Source organism: Apium graveolens, chromosome 10, assembly GCF_009905375.1.
Source record: "Apium graveolens cultivar Ventura chromosome 10, ASM990537v1, whole genome shotgun sequence".
NCBI lineage: Eukaryota > Viridiplantae > Streptophyta > Magnoliopsida > Apiales > Apiaceae > Apium > Apium graveolens.
The window spans coordinates 133352349-133367023 of record NC_133656.1 but is presented as its reverse complement, the minus strand read 5'-3'; the positions used below and the strand labels follow the sequence as shown (position 1 = coordinate 133367023).

Genomic DNA, 14675 nt, shown 5'->3' with positions numbered 1-14675 from the left:
TTGAATAATATGTTCATGGCCTTCTTATCCTTCCTGACTTGCTCAATATCAGGATCTGACCATTCATGCCTAGGTTTTTGAACAGATGGTTCATTGGCAGTTGCAGCTCTCATAGGTACATAAGGACCTCTCTCTATGCAGTCCACATAGGCTCATCTTGGGAAAGAAGATGTAGGTGCATCTTCATCTTCCAGTGGTGATAGTTGTCTTTATCCAGAAATGGAATTTTAACTCCAACATCCTTCTTGTTCATCTCGCTGTTTGTTGTGATCTTTATACTCTTTGTTCTTCAAGAGCTTGCCCTGATACCAATTGTTATTCCCTAACAATACAACAAGAATTACAGAAGGGGGGTTGAATGTAATTCTGGCTACTTTTTTTATTTTAAAATTGTTCTAACTTAATATATATAACAACGTTTGATTTACAAAAGTGCGGAATGAAAGAGTAATAGAAATCAAAACACTAAGTAATAAAATACAGGCTTTAAAACTTTCTGGTGGATTTAAAAGTATCCACCATATATATATATATATATATATATATATATATATATATATATATATATATATATATATATCAGATTGAGAACTCTGTGAAGCTTTGAATAGCTCACAGCTGCTTTACAAGTTGAACAAACAAAACTACAGAGAAATTTTTACAAAATACAGCTTGATATGTTTCTCTGAAAATAAGCTTGCTTAGTTAATTGTTTTACTTGATACACTTGGTTTATATATCACCAAGTTATATGAAAGTAAGACAAGATAAAACAAAACATATCTAGTCTAACTCCATGTTGCTTCACTACTCTATTCCAGCATCTTTGAAAATCTTCACATTTGCATAGAAATGGTAATGCTTCTTTGTTCTCAAAATCCTACTTAACAGGCTGCCACATTCCTTTTGCAAATACCTGACACATGTGACTGTGTTGTCACTATCAACAGCTATTTTGAATTTGATCATCCGTCGGGACTATGTTGGTCATCCGTCGGGAGTCTTGTTAATTATCTGTTAGGAGTCTTGTAGATCATCCGTCGAGAGTCTATCTGTCACTTGACTCTATTTCCCTTATACATAATTACAAGACATCTCATATCTACAATTAGTCAACCTATTCTGCATATCAATCTAGTAGTCAACATGACTTAGAGAACCCTATATAATCTACTAGACTAAAATATGTTGTTTGCAAAAATGTGCTACAGTACTTATTTGTTACATAAGCTACACTCTCGATGGATGTCAAATTGTCATCCGTCGGGACTATAAAGTTTCATCCGTCGGGATTATATTAGATTATTCGTCGAGAGCTACAAAATTCACTAAGTTAAATATACTAAGGTGTTTTGTTTAATTTATCATCAAGTTCAAAATATATTCCTAACAATCTTCCCCAATTTATGTCTACTGAATTGTAGTCATAAATTAAGAGAAACTTGATGATAACAAAACACTCTAAAAAACTGATTAAGAGATAGTAGATAAAACTGACAAGTGCTATAAATTTATTGAAAAATGAACAAAGCAAAGTGTACAAAGAGTTCTCACAATCATTATCAAGGTGCTCCTCTAGACTGAGCAGATGATTTCTATTTTCTTGATTGTCTGGATTTCTTCCCAAGCTTCTTGTCATTTTCTTCTATTTGATTTTGGAGTTGTCTGTGGAATTCAAGTTCATCAGCTTCAGATAGATCTACCTTTTCTTGCATTTCCAATAGAGTCTCATTGCTAGAGATACTCAATTGGTCATCCAGTATGAAAAATCTTCTAACACATTTGTTGTCAATGAATTCCATCAGCCAATAAGGCCTCAAATGCACATTATTTCTTGTGAAGCGAATTGATAGAGTTTTTGGGAGTGCATCTTTTGCTTTATTACTCCTTAGATCTTCTATCTTCTTTAGGACCATTTTCCTTGCAGTTACATTAAAACCAAAGTTTTTCTTGAAGAATGAGAAGACCTTTATCAGTAGAGATTGGCTTTCTTGAAGAATCTTATGAAGAGGCCATGTGATCTTTTTCCCTTCCTTGTACTTAAACACCGGTCTTTCAGGAAGATGTCTGTGAGCATCAATCCCTCTTACTTCTTCCAATTCATCCAAATAGAGGTTTAAATCTGAAAACTCCTTGATGTCACAGATATATAAAAGATCTCCCTTGTTGACTGTAGGTTGAGATTTGGTTAGAGTCTTGGTTCTGAGAGTCACAGGCTTGACTTTCTTGATTACTCTAGACTTTGTTTTCTTTGGCTTGTTGAAGATAGGTAAATTGAGTTCAGGAATTGGCAAACTTTCCCAATATATTGGTTCATTCTTGGGAATGATAGGCTCACCATGAAAATTCTTTGTTGGATCTACCTTGGATTCCTCATGTTCCACTGAGGGCTTCGATGTTTGAGTTGAAGTTGTAAATTGTTTGGGAATGTAATCTTCCATTTCCCCATCACTGAAGTCCAATTTCCTTTTGGAATGAAGTTTGTACCTGAATTTTCTTTTCTGTGGAGGTTCATTTTGTATTTGCTGATCCTGAGCTCCAGTTATCACAAGTGGTTTTTCAGAAATCTCAGTTGTAGATTTGACAGCTTGAAGTTTGGCCCAGATAGCAGCTTGCTTCTTCTTTTGTTTGAGCTTCTTAGCATCTAAAGTAGTCTGCTTCTTTTCTTGCTTGATCCTTTCTTTTTCTTCCTTCTTAGCTTCTACGAACTGAGGGTGTCCAGCCACCACACAGATTTCCATACCATTCTAGTAGATCTTGATAATTCTCTTCTTTTGAACTGAATCAGATGGATCTTTGTAAAATGCTATGGACCTTGCCAACAACTTCTTTTCATCTGGTTTTGGAGTCTCAAACATGAGATCCAAGGGATTCTTGTATGATGACTTTGGATAGTTCCTTTTAGGTTTCAAAATCAGATTGGCTTTTGGAGATTTGATGCATGAGGTTTGGCCTTTTTCCAAGCTACCTGGACTCATTTCATTCACTGAGATTTGCTTGACTTGAGAATGGTGATGAAAAGTCTTGTCTGGTTTCTGTAGCTGACCAAATTTCTTCTGAATATCTGCATCAATCTTCTTCCATTTTTCATCCAGCTCCTTCTCAGCTGCTGCTATAACAATCTTTTTTAGTTTATCATTTGATTCCAGTTTTGCTGCTGGTAGTTTGATGAGATCAATGCTATCTGATAAGTGGATTTTATATCCACTTGGAATGCTTTATTACAAGCTTAAATTGGTGTTTTGGACTCAAGTTGTTGGTATTTTGATGTGTTTTTGTGTTATTACATTTCAAGTATCAGTTAAATGAAGAAAAGAGCTTTTAAAGGAAATATGATAAAAAGTGATCATAATTGGAAGCCAAGGCCATTGTCAAGTTGTAGAGAATCTCAATAGCTTCGCGTGGGCAGTTGAATCGCCTAATTCTGACGAGGAGAACTCAAGTTATGGTCAAAACAAGATTCATCAGAATATTTTTCCAGTCAGTAGCTGAGCGCCCGCTCAGCAGAGCTGAGCGCCCGCTCAGCAGAGCTGAGCGCCCGCTCAGAGAGCTGAGCGCCCGCTCAGGAGAGCTGAGCGGCCGCTCAGGGCGCGACTGGTCGCTGATTTCGCTGAAAAAGCCTTTTTTGAGTAGAATTTGACGATTTTAAGGGTCCAGGTCCACTAGGGGCGTATATATACTTAAAAAAAAGGGTTTTCATCATCCGGGAAGATTGGGATACCAAGGAGAAGACCTAGAAGCACAAAACAACTCCGAAAAAGAAGATCTTGTTTTCAACTTGTGATTCTTTGAATTAGTTGTAACTTTGGATGCTCGTTTTCGTTCTTGTTGAACCTAGATCTCGTTTATGCGTACTTTGATTATTATTTAGTTTATTAAGACCTTGTTTATACCATGCTTTCATTGGAACCCATGGTGATGATGAGTTCGATTATGGGCTAATCGTTGTCATGGGATTCTAGCGGATTTACTTATGGATTTTAATAGTTAATTGTTTCGATATCTTGGTGTGTGGTGATTGATTGATATCCTAGTATTGGTTGTGCTTATTCGTCTTATGTGCGTAGCTAACATATAAGATAGCGTGTTAATCTCTATTGAAGCGACAGTGAATATAGAGGTTTAGAACTTGCCATGCTAGCATAGGTTCATGTATGTGTATGCATGATTCGTAGGTAACTCTAACCGTTTTACTTGCCCTATGTAATCAAGATAGATAACTTGTTCTTAAACCGTTATGTTGTCAAATTCTATAGACATATAGGGTCTCAATATAATTGGTGCCTATTCAGCTTCTATCTCTTTTGTGGATGTCTGGTAGAATGGTACTCGTGCAACGAAAGTTGGCGTTTATCAGTTTTGTGTTATCTGATTAGTGTCCTCACCATCACATGCTAAGGTTAAGAACGAGAAGGCTATTGAATGAAGTATATAATGAAGTTAGAATCCCATGTTTGTCATATATAGTAATTCAACTTCAATTCTCTTAGTTAATCTCTTAGTTTAATAAAAACCCAATTTGTTATTTATCTTAGCATTGAGCGATAACCATACATTGTTGCATAGGTGCATAAATTGAACTTAACCTAAACCAGTCTCTGTGGGAACGAATCTGATTTATATCTTATCTACTTGCGAACGCGTATACTTGCGTGAATATTAGCGCGTGTTTTCGCCCTAACAAGTTTTTGGCGCCGCTGCCGGGGACTCGGTGTTAATTTTTAGTTTATGTGCTTGTCATCAGTGGTCGTTAAAGTTCACTGACTCGGATTCTTTTACTTTCACGGTTTATTTGTTTGTGTTTCAGGTACTCATTACAATGGGAGATCTAGCAGCACGAACGAAAGCCTTGATGGATTTTTCTCAACCCAAGATCAATGATATTCAATCTAGTATTGTCCGGCCAGCTATCACATCTAATACCTTTGAGATCAAGCCCGGCATAATTCAATGGGTACAGACTTCAGTCCAGTTTGGGGGTTCTCCAACGGAAGATCCCAATACACACATTAGGGATTTCATTGAAATATGCGACACCTTCAAGTTCAACGGTGTTTCTGAAGATGCTGTGAAGCTGAGACTGTTCCCATTCTCTCTGAAAACAAGGCTAAGAGCTGGTTACACTCTCTACCAGCTGGTTCGATTACTACTTGGGAAGATCTTGCTCAGAAGTTTCTTACTAAATTCTTCCCTATGGTGAAGACAGCTGCACTCAGGAATGCTATTACTCAATTTGCGCAGCAAACGGGAGAATCGCTAAGTGAAGCTTGGGAGCGCTACAAGGAGATGCTTAGGAAGTGTCCTCATCATGGAATTCCTGATTGGATGATCATCACTTGTTTTTACAATGGGTTGGGAGCACAGTCCAGACCCATGCTCGATGCAGCATCAGGCGGAGCATTATGGGCAAAGAGCTATAAGGAAGCTTATGATCTAATTGAACTGATGGCTACTAATGAATATCAGTATCCAACCCAGAGATATCCACAGGGCAAGGTAGCAAGAGTTCTTGAAGTGGATACAGCTACGGCTATCACTGCTCAACTAAAGGCGTTGTCTATGAAGATCGATTCTCTGGCTAACTATGGTGTTAAGCAGATAATTAGTGTTTGTGAGATGTGTGCAGGTCCGCATGTGACAGAACAATGCGCTATATCTAGCGACTCATCTCAGTTTGTGAGCAACTTTCAGAGATCGCAGCAACCAGTTCCAGACACTTATCATCCTGACAACTGGAATCATCCTAACTTCAGCTGGAGCAACAATCAGAATGTGATGCAACAGCCATTCCAGCAGTTTGGAAATAAGCTATTTAACCCTCCTGGTTTTCAGCAACAATTTACACCAAGATAACAACTCCAACTTCAACAACAAACTCATGATGCAGGTCTATCTTCGAATGAAAAATCTGAATTGGAGGAGTTGAGACTTATGTGCAAAAACCAGGCTCTTATATGCCAAAGCCAGGCTGTTTCTATCCAGAATCTGGAGAACCAAATAGGGCAAATTGCTAATGCCTTATTGAATCGACCACCAGGAACGCTTTCTAGTGATATAGAAGCCAATCCAGGAAAGAAGAAAGTTGAAGAACATGTGAACGCCATCACCTTAAGGTCTGGAAAGGTCGCAAGCCCCCAAGTTCAGCAAGACGAAGAGCCAGAAAAATCTCAAGATTCAGAAAATGCAGTTGTGGCTGAAGAAGATGTGCAGAAGGAAGTAGAGGTGGAACCAAGGAAGACTACTGTGGAACACACTCCTCCTGAGGGTAATACAGGGGAGAAACAGATTTATCCTCCACCTCCTTTTCCTAAAAGGCTGCAGAAGAAAAAGCTGGATAAGCAGTTTGAGAAGTTTCTGGAGGTGTTCAAGAAACTTCATATCAACATACCTTTCGCTGAAGCTCTTGAACAGATGCCTAGCTATGCGAGGTTTATGAAAGGTATTCTCTCTCGGAAAGTGAAGCTCGATGACTTAGAGACCGTTGCTCTAACGGAGGAATGCAGTGTTGTGCTGCAACAGAAGTTGCCTCCGAAGCTTAAAGATCCTGGAAGCTTCACTATTCCTTGCACCATCGGAAACTTGTCGTTCGACAAGTGTTTATGTGATTTAGGAGCTAGCATCAATCTGATGCCCTTATCTATCTTCAAGAAGCTTGGTCTGCCTGAGCCGAAACCAACATACATGTCATTGCAACTAGCTGACCGTTCCATCGCTTATCCACGAGGTATAGTGGAGGATGTCTTGGTCAAGGTGGATAAACTCTTCTTCCCTGCTGACTTTGTAATTCTTGATTTCGAGGAAGATAAGAAGATTCCCATTATCTTGGGAAGACCATTCTTGGCTACAGGCCGAACTATGATCGATGTGCAAAAAGGAGAGCTTTCGATGAAGGTTTACGATCAAAAGGTCACTTTTAATGTGTTCAAGGCAATAAAGTTACCCACAGAAAAAGAAGAGTGCTTTAAAATAGAGCGGGTCGACTCAGTTTTTGAAGATGAAGGAGGAGTAGAGCAACTGCAGGTTTTGAATGCACCTCCGTGGGAGAAGAAGTTGGATATGCCATTCGATTCTCTTGGGTTAGCAGAGCTGAAAATATCTCAGGAGCGTTTTGAACCATTTACTCAAGAAGCTCCCATACTTGAGCTCAACCGACAGCCAGATCACTTGAGTTATTCATTCTTAGGTGCACCCCCTGACAAGGGGTTGGGATATATCTTTGATGATGTAGAGGGTAGCCGAACGGATCCTCCAGTGCCTATAGAGGGTTCTTCTCATGTGCAGCAGGTAGTTGATAGGACTGGTGTTGGTGATGAGCAGTACAGGCGAGTAATTAGGCGTATGGAGGCCATGCACGACATTCACCGTCATTTTGCTGAAGATTTGACACATGCTTTCGGTACTATTTTCCGAGACACTAGTGGCGAGGTTGATTTGCCACATGATCCTCCACCCGACGAGGGTGAATCTCCCGCTAATTAGGTATGCCTGAAATCCTTATTATTGCCTTCAATGAGGACATTGAAAATTTTAAGTTTGGGGGTGATAATGTAAGGATTAGTAGTGTGTGTCCATATAGATTCATGTTGCATGTTTAGTTATAGTTCATTCATATTTTTGTATGATTGTTCATTTAGCACATATTTGTTTGTTTTTATGTAATTTCATATAGTTGCATTTGCATGCATATTTAGCATGATCCCTTAAGATGAACTATGATATTTGATAAGTTGATGTTGATTTCAGTGTGGTGATGACGAATAGAGGGATGTTTAAGTCCTAATGAATTGATTTGCATGCCAGAAACAAATATTTTTACAAAGTCTTATAGGGTTGCTTTTGATCTAGATCATGATCATACTTGTTTGTTGTTGAGATTTAATCACTTGGTTATATTTAGAATTTGTGATATTCTCGTAGTGACGTAAAAACACTGATTCTTTTTATCTGGAGAAAAACTTGGATTTCATTGCTAGTTGTTGTAAGGCTAGGTGTCAAATGGCTAGTAGCCGACTCATATTTTTATGAGTAGTCTAGGGTTGAATGAGATGGAGCGAAACACACTCATTCAGAAATTGTTGAAAAAAAAAGAAAAAAAAAGAAAAAAGAGAAAAAAAAAGAAAGAAAAAAAGTATGTGTTTATGCACAATTGATCAAGAGTGAGCTCTTTAATACTCGAGTTATTAAGTTCTAGGGGACTTTGTGCCTAGTGACCTAAGGCTTTTATAGTCTGGGATCCACTAACCTAACGCTCGCTACATGGGTATTATTGTATAAGTCTTTTGGGACCTCATTCATTGCACGATCAAATAAGCATCTTTGTTATGTGTTCAATAATAGTGTGAATCCTTGTATAACTCTAGTAGAAAGGAGGTGTTGTGAGTCATAATGCGTTTATTGTCTATTCTGTTTATAAACTTTTGATTGTTTCAATGATAGATAAGTTAGGGTTATTGATCTAGTATCGAGAGTATATCTGTTAAGCATCCACACCCGCACGTTTCTGGTTTATGAGTTGGTTTGTGGGATTTATTTGAACTCTGTTTCAAGTTATTGCATTCTTAGAGGCATTGGTTTATTCATTTGGTTATGGTTATTCTGAGGGGATCGATTGCATTATCATTTAGTTGCATTCACATAGTTGCATTCATGCATTAGATTTATTTTGTAGTTTTGAGTCTGTTTATGCTTGAGGACAAGCATCGATTCAAGTTTGGGGGTATGATAAGTGGATTTTATATCCACTTGGAATGCTTTATTACAAGCTTAAATTGGTGTTTTGGACTCAAGTTGTTGGTATTTTGATGTGTTTTTGTGTTATTGCATTTCAGGTATCAGTTAAATGAAGAAAAGAGCTTTTAAAGGAAATATGATAAAAAGTGATCAGAATTGGAAGCCAAGGCCATTGTCAAGTTGTAGAGAATCTCAATAGCTTCGCGTGGGCAGTTGAATCGCCTAATTCTGACGAGTAGAACTCAAGTTATGGTCAAAACAAGATTCATCAGAATATTTTTCCAGTCAGTAGCTGAGCGCCCGCTCAGCAGAGCTGAGCGCCCGCTCAGAGAGCTGAGCGCCCGCTCAGGAGAGCTGAGCGGCCGCTCAGGGCGCGACTGGTCGCTGATTTCGCTGAAAAAGCCTTTTTTGAGTAGAATTTGACGATTTTAAGGGTCCAGGTCCACTAGGGGCATATATATACTTAAAAAAAGGGTTTTCATCATCCGGGAAGATTGGGATACCAAGGAGAAGACCTAGAAGCACAGAACAACTCCGAAAAAGAAGATCTTGTTTTCAACTTGTGATTCTTTGAATTAGTTATAACTTTGGATGCTCGTTTTCGTTCTTGTTGAACCTAGATCTCGTTTATTCGTACTTTGATTATTATTTAGTTTATTAAGACCTTGTTTATACCATGCTTTCATTGGAACCCATGGTGATGATGAGTTCGATTATGGGCTAATCGTTGTCATGGGATTCTAGCGGATTTACTTATGGATTTTAATAGTTAATTGTTTCGATATCTTGGTGTGTGGTGATTGATTGATATCCTAGTATTGGTTGTGCTTATTCGTCTTATGTGCGTAGCTAACATATAAGATAGCGTATTAATCTCTATTGAAGCGACAGTGAATATAGAGGTTTAGAACTTGCCATGCTAGCATAGGTTCATGTATGTGTATGCATGATTCGTAGGTAACTCTAACCGTTTTACTTGCCCTATGTAATCAAGATAGATAACTTGTTCTTAAACCGTTATGTTGTCAAATTCTATAGACATATAGGGTCTCAATATAATTGGTGCCTATTCAGCTTCTATCTCTTTTGTGGATGTCTGGTAGAATGGTACTCGTGCAACGAAAGTTGGCGTTTATCAGTTTCGTGTTATCTGATTAGTGTCCTCACCATCACATGCTAAGGTTAAGAACGAGAAGGCTATTGAATGAAGTATATAATGAAGTTAGAATCCCATGTTTGTCATATATAGTAATTCAACTTCAATTCTCTTAGTTAATCTCTTAGTTTAATAAAAACCCAATTTGTTATTTATCTTAGCATTGAGCGATAACCATACATTGTTGCATAGGTGCATAAATTGAACTTAACCTAAACCAGTCTCTGTGGGAACGAATCTGATTTATATCTTATACTACTTGCGAACGCGTATACTTGCGTGAATATTAGCGCGTGTTTTCGCCCTAACACTATCCATAGCTGGTGGCTTTGTGAAAGCAATTGCTGGCACAATTACTTTACTGACTTGGATGTTGAGCAGTTTCTCCCCCTCACTTGATGAGTCCCCTTGACTAACTGGGATGAGTGAATCTTTCTCCCCCTTTTTGTTAGCATCAAGTTGATGAGAAATAGGAGTTATGCACCCACCAACTGTTGGAACAGAGCAGTCTGAGCTTCCTGATTGGCAAGTATTTTGGCCACTGACTTCTCCACATTTGTCAGTCTAAAGTCCATGGCCTCAAATTTTATGTTCAAATCAACTTCTTTTCTCAATTTCTGAGCTATCTCAGTCATGGTGGTTCCAGGAAGTCTAGCATCCAACCTTGCTACAAAATCCTGTTTGACATCTGAAATTTCTTGCTTAAGTTCATCCACATTTTCACTGTGTTGGGGAGCCTGAATTTTGTGCAATTGTAGAGCTTCAAGATGTGCTGTAAGTACCCTTCTTGTGTTGGCACTTGTAGAGGCTTGAATGGATGTTTGGGTGTCATGAATAAGCTTGAATAAAGTGGATTGGAGATGTGAATATGAAAATTCTTTGGTTAGCATCCATGAAGGAATATCTGCATCTCCCCCTATGCTCATGCTGTCATTCTCATCATCCTCACCATCATCCCCTAAAGAATCTTCAGCCAATTCACATTCAATACCAGTTGTGGATGGCATAACAGTGATGGCATCCTTTGCCCTTTGCATTGAGGCAGTTGTATGCACCAGGTTCAGCATCCTCATTGCCCTATCTAGCTAGAGTTTGATAAGCTGGAACAGGATGAGTAAATGTCTCAGCATCCAAAGAGATAGAATCTATAACAACTTGATATTCTTGCTGAAATAGTCTCTCTTTTTCTGCTTCACTGACATCCATTGACTCACTAGCAATGGTTTCCATCCTTATAACTCTTGTACCTGCATTTCTCTCATGTTCTATTTTTTGTTGCATCAAGGGCTTCCCTTGGCTCACCACCCTCACACCATCACCATCTAAGGTGGAACTCCTCTCACTCTCTTTTGCCAGGCTAGAAGAAATAGCCTTCATTTGTTCACTCCTTTCCTCTCCTTTTTCCTGGGAGCAACCCAGCCTCTCACTCATTTCACTCCCTTCCCTCAGTCCTAAAAGTGATTGTACTACTACTAACTCATCTACACTTATAACAATTGTTGACATTTCAGTGTGTGTAGTGAGTACCGACGGATGAGAAACATCCATCGGGGTAGTAGTTAGGTTAGCCGACGGATGACTGCTGTTAGGCACATCCATCGGAACACAATCACTAACTGACGGATGAACAATATCCATCGGAATAGAAGAAATGAATGAGTTTGGAGTGGAGAATATTGTAGACCATATGCAGATTGATGGAAATTTGGGCACAGATGTCTCAATAGATCCTGAAAGAATTGGCAAGTGATCCAATAAATCATCTAAAAGATGATGCTCACTTGCACTAGATTTTGGCTTCCCCAACAGAGTTAAAGAAGGGGAATCAGGAATTGATGTGTTGATCATATCCACATCCAGAGAATTTGTGGGAGAGTTTGGTGTTTGTGGTGCTTCTATTACAAAAGATTTTGGCTGTGACTCCACATTTATTGGAGCCACATCAAATTGACTTTGAGATGGTGCAGTGACTGAGTCTTTAGCTTCAGTTTGCATTGTGTGTGTTCCATGTGCATCCCCAGTTGGTTTAGATTTCTTCTTTATGGCATATGTTTGGGATGAGATAGTGTCCCTTACCCTTTTGGCATGTGCTCTTGGCTGAGAGCTTTGTTCAATAGCTACATCCTTTTGGGAGGATGCAACTAGCAATGAGCTTAAGTCCTTTTTAAGCACTGCAGTTTGTTGGGAAACTGCAATGTAGCTAGGCTGGGAAATACTCACCTCTCCAACCTTATCCTTAGGGCTTCTTTGATGTTCACCCTGTCCCTCACCTAACTCACTCACCTTTACACTCCCCTCTTGATGTTTGGTAGATTTTACAACTGGTTTCTTTTGAGAGAAACCAGAGGGGGTTTTCTTTGATTTGGTTTTTGAAATTTTTGTTTTGGTGGCTTGGGTAGGCATCTGTTTGGTCATTGACACAGATGCCATGGCCACACTCAAGGGCAAAGAAATTTGAGAGGTTGGAATAGTAGAGATAGTGGTGCTTACCTCACTTACCCGAGGGCCCTCCATGATTGGAAAATAGAAGAGGGGCGCCTCTTTGTGATGGCTTGCTCTATTAAGATCTGCAATAACTCTTCTTTCTTGAACCCAAAAATCCAGTTTGTTGGTTGGGTTCTCAACAACAATATTCTCAACAAGATGGTTAACAAGAATCATAAAGAATCTAGCATAGTAAACATTTTTATTTCTCTTTTTAATTTCCCCTAACTTGTAACCTAACTCAAACATGATCATGTCACTGAAATTATAGTACTTATCAGTAACTAGCATAAAAAGCATGTTAAGCATGGCAGTGTTCACAGAATCAAAATTGCTTACTTTACCAGAAAATACCTTGGTAACTACATCACATAAATAACTCCATTCTTTTCTAAGACCTAGCCTTCTAATCTCACTTATCTTAGTGGTAGGAAGAGCATAGCCAACAGAATTAAGCATGGTGACTAAATTAGCATATGTGTGGTTCAGTAGTAGTATTCTCAGGAATTTTAAAGCAAGCTTAAATTGCGTCACTGTTAATGTAGAACTGCTTACCTTTAAAAGTGAAAGTTATGGTTACGTCAGTAGACTGGTACATAGCAGTTGTTCATATCTCCTCCACAACTTCACAGTAGATTGTGGGTGATTCTAGCATAGCATAACTGAGTTTGCAACCCTTCACAAAATCCATCATTTTGTGAAAATCTTCAGAAGACGGAATCTCCTTGTTCACAAGAGCCACAAATTGTTTTTCTCATAGATGAATCCAGACCGAGACATGATTTTTACTACTGGTGCCATTGTTAAGTGAGGAAATTTGCAGAGAGAGAGTATTTGCTTTAGAAAAGAAGAGAGTTATAGAAATTTGATTTGAGAATGATAAAAGAAAAGAATGAAAATGAATTTGGCTTTTATACTATCTCATAAATAAACTGTCAAAAGTAATAAGTAACCAATCAAAATTGCCTAAAATAGCCGTTTAAAATAAAATAAACTGTCAAAATTCTGCCAATTATCCGTCGTGATATACTTACAGACTATAAGTATACCCGATGGATAATGTTCAGTACTTTTAACGGCTAAGATGTAAACAATTCGACGGATGAGGATAAAACAGTTATCCGTCGGGTATAAAATAATCCAGAAAAGTAATTGATTTTTTTATTAAGATATTCTATTCCGACGGATGATCAAACTCGATGGATAATGTGCATTCATCAAGATGTAAATTTTGACTTGCCAAAAATTCATCTAAAACAGAAAAATCAATGAAGTTTATGGCTCCATTATAGCTTGCAAAATTATCAGAAAGGATTCAACAATAATTAAGCATACCTAACTCACTTACCAACCTAGAAAAGGTGGATTCATAAAGTGTCTTGGTAAATATATCTGCAAGCTACTTTTCACTTGGAACAAAATGAAGTTCCACAGTACCATTCATCACATGTTCCCTAATGAAGAGGTACTTGATGTCTATGTGCTTTGTTCTTGAATGCTGTAATGGATTTTCAGTGATGGCAATTGCATTTGTATTATCACAGAAAATAGGAATTCTGTCCTCTTGTAGACCATAGTCCAATAATTGATTCTTCATCCATAAAATCTGTGCACAGCAACTGCCAGCAGCAATATATTCAGCTTCAGCTGTAGAAGTAGAAACTGAATTTTGCTTTTTACTGAATCAGGGCACAAGCTTGTTCCCTAGAAAATGACAGGTTCATGTTGTACTTTTTCTATCTATTTTACAACCTGCATAATCTGCATCTGAATAACCAGTTAGATCAAAGCTAGAATCTCTAGGGTACCAAATGCCAAGTTTTGGTGTTCCCTTGAGATATCTGAAAATTATCTTAATAGCAACTAAGTGAGATTCTCTAGGATCAGCCTGGAATCTAGCATAAAGACAAGTAGCAAACATTATATCTATCCTACTAGCTGTTAAATATAGAAGTGAACCAACCATGCCTCTATAGCTTGAAATATCCATAGACTTTTTAGTAGTGTTTAATTCAAGTTTAGTTGCAGTAGCCATGGGAGTTTTTATAGATGTGCAATCCATTCGATCAAACTTCTTTAAAAGATCATAAATATATTTGGTTTGACTAATTAATATTCCATCACTAACTTGCTTAACTTGTAAACCAAGAAAGTAAGTTAGTTCTCCCATCATGCTCATTTTATACTTACTTTGCATCAATTTGGCAAACTTTTTACAAAGTTTTTCATCTGTAGAGCCAAATATAATATCATCTACATAAATTTGAAAAAGTATACTAGAGCCATTAACATTTCTAAAGAATAA

At 38.1% G+C, this 14675-nt stretch overlaps 1 non-coding gene across 1 annotated transcript; it reads right to left on the bottom strand.

The window, feature by feature from the left end:
- Window positions 1-5208: 5208 nt before the first annotated feature.
- LOC141694007 (small nucleolar RNA R71) lies at window positions 5209-5315 on the bottom strand. Its single transcript, XR_012563340.1, has one exon. It is a non-coding gene; the product is annotated as a small nucleolar RNA R71 (small nucleolar RNA).
- Window positions 5316-14675: the final 9360 nt, after the last annotated feature.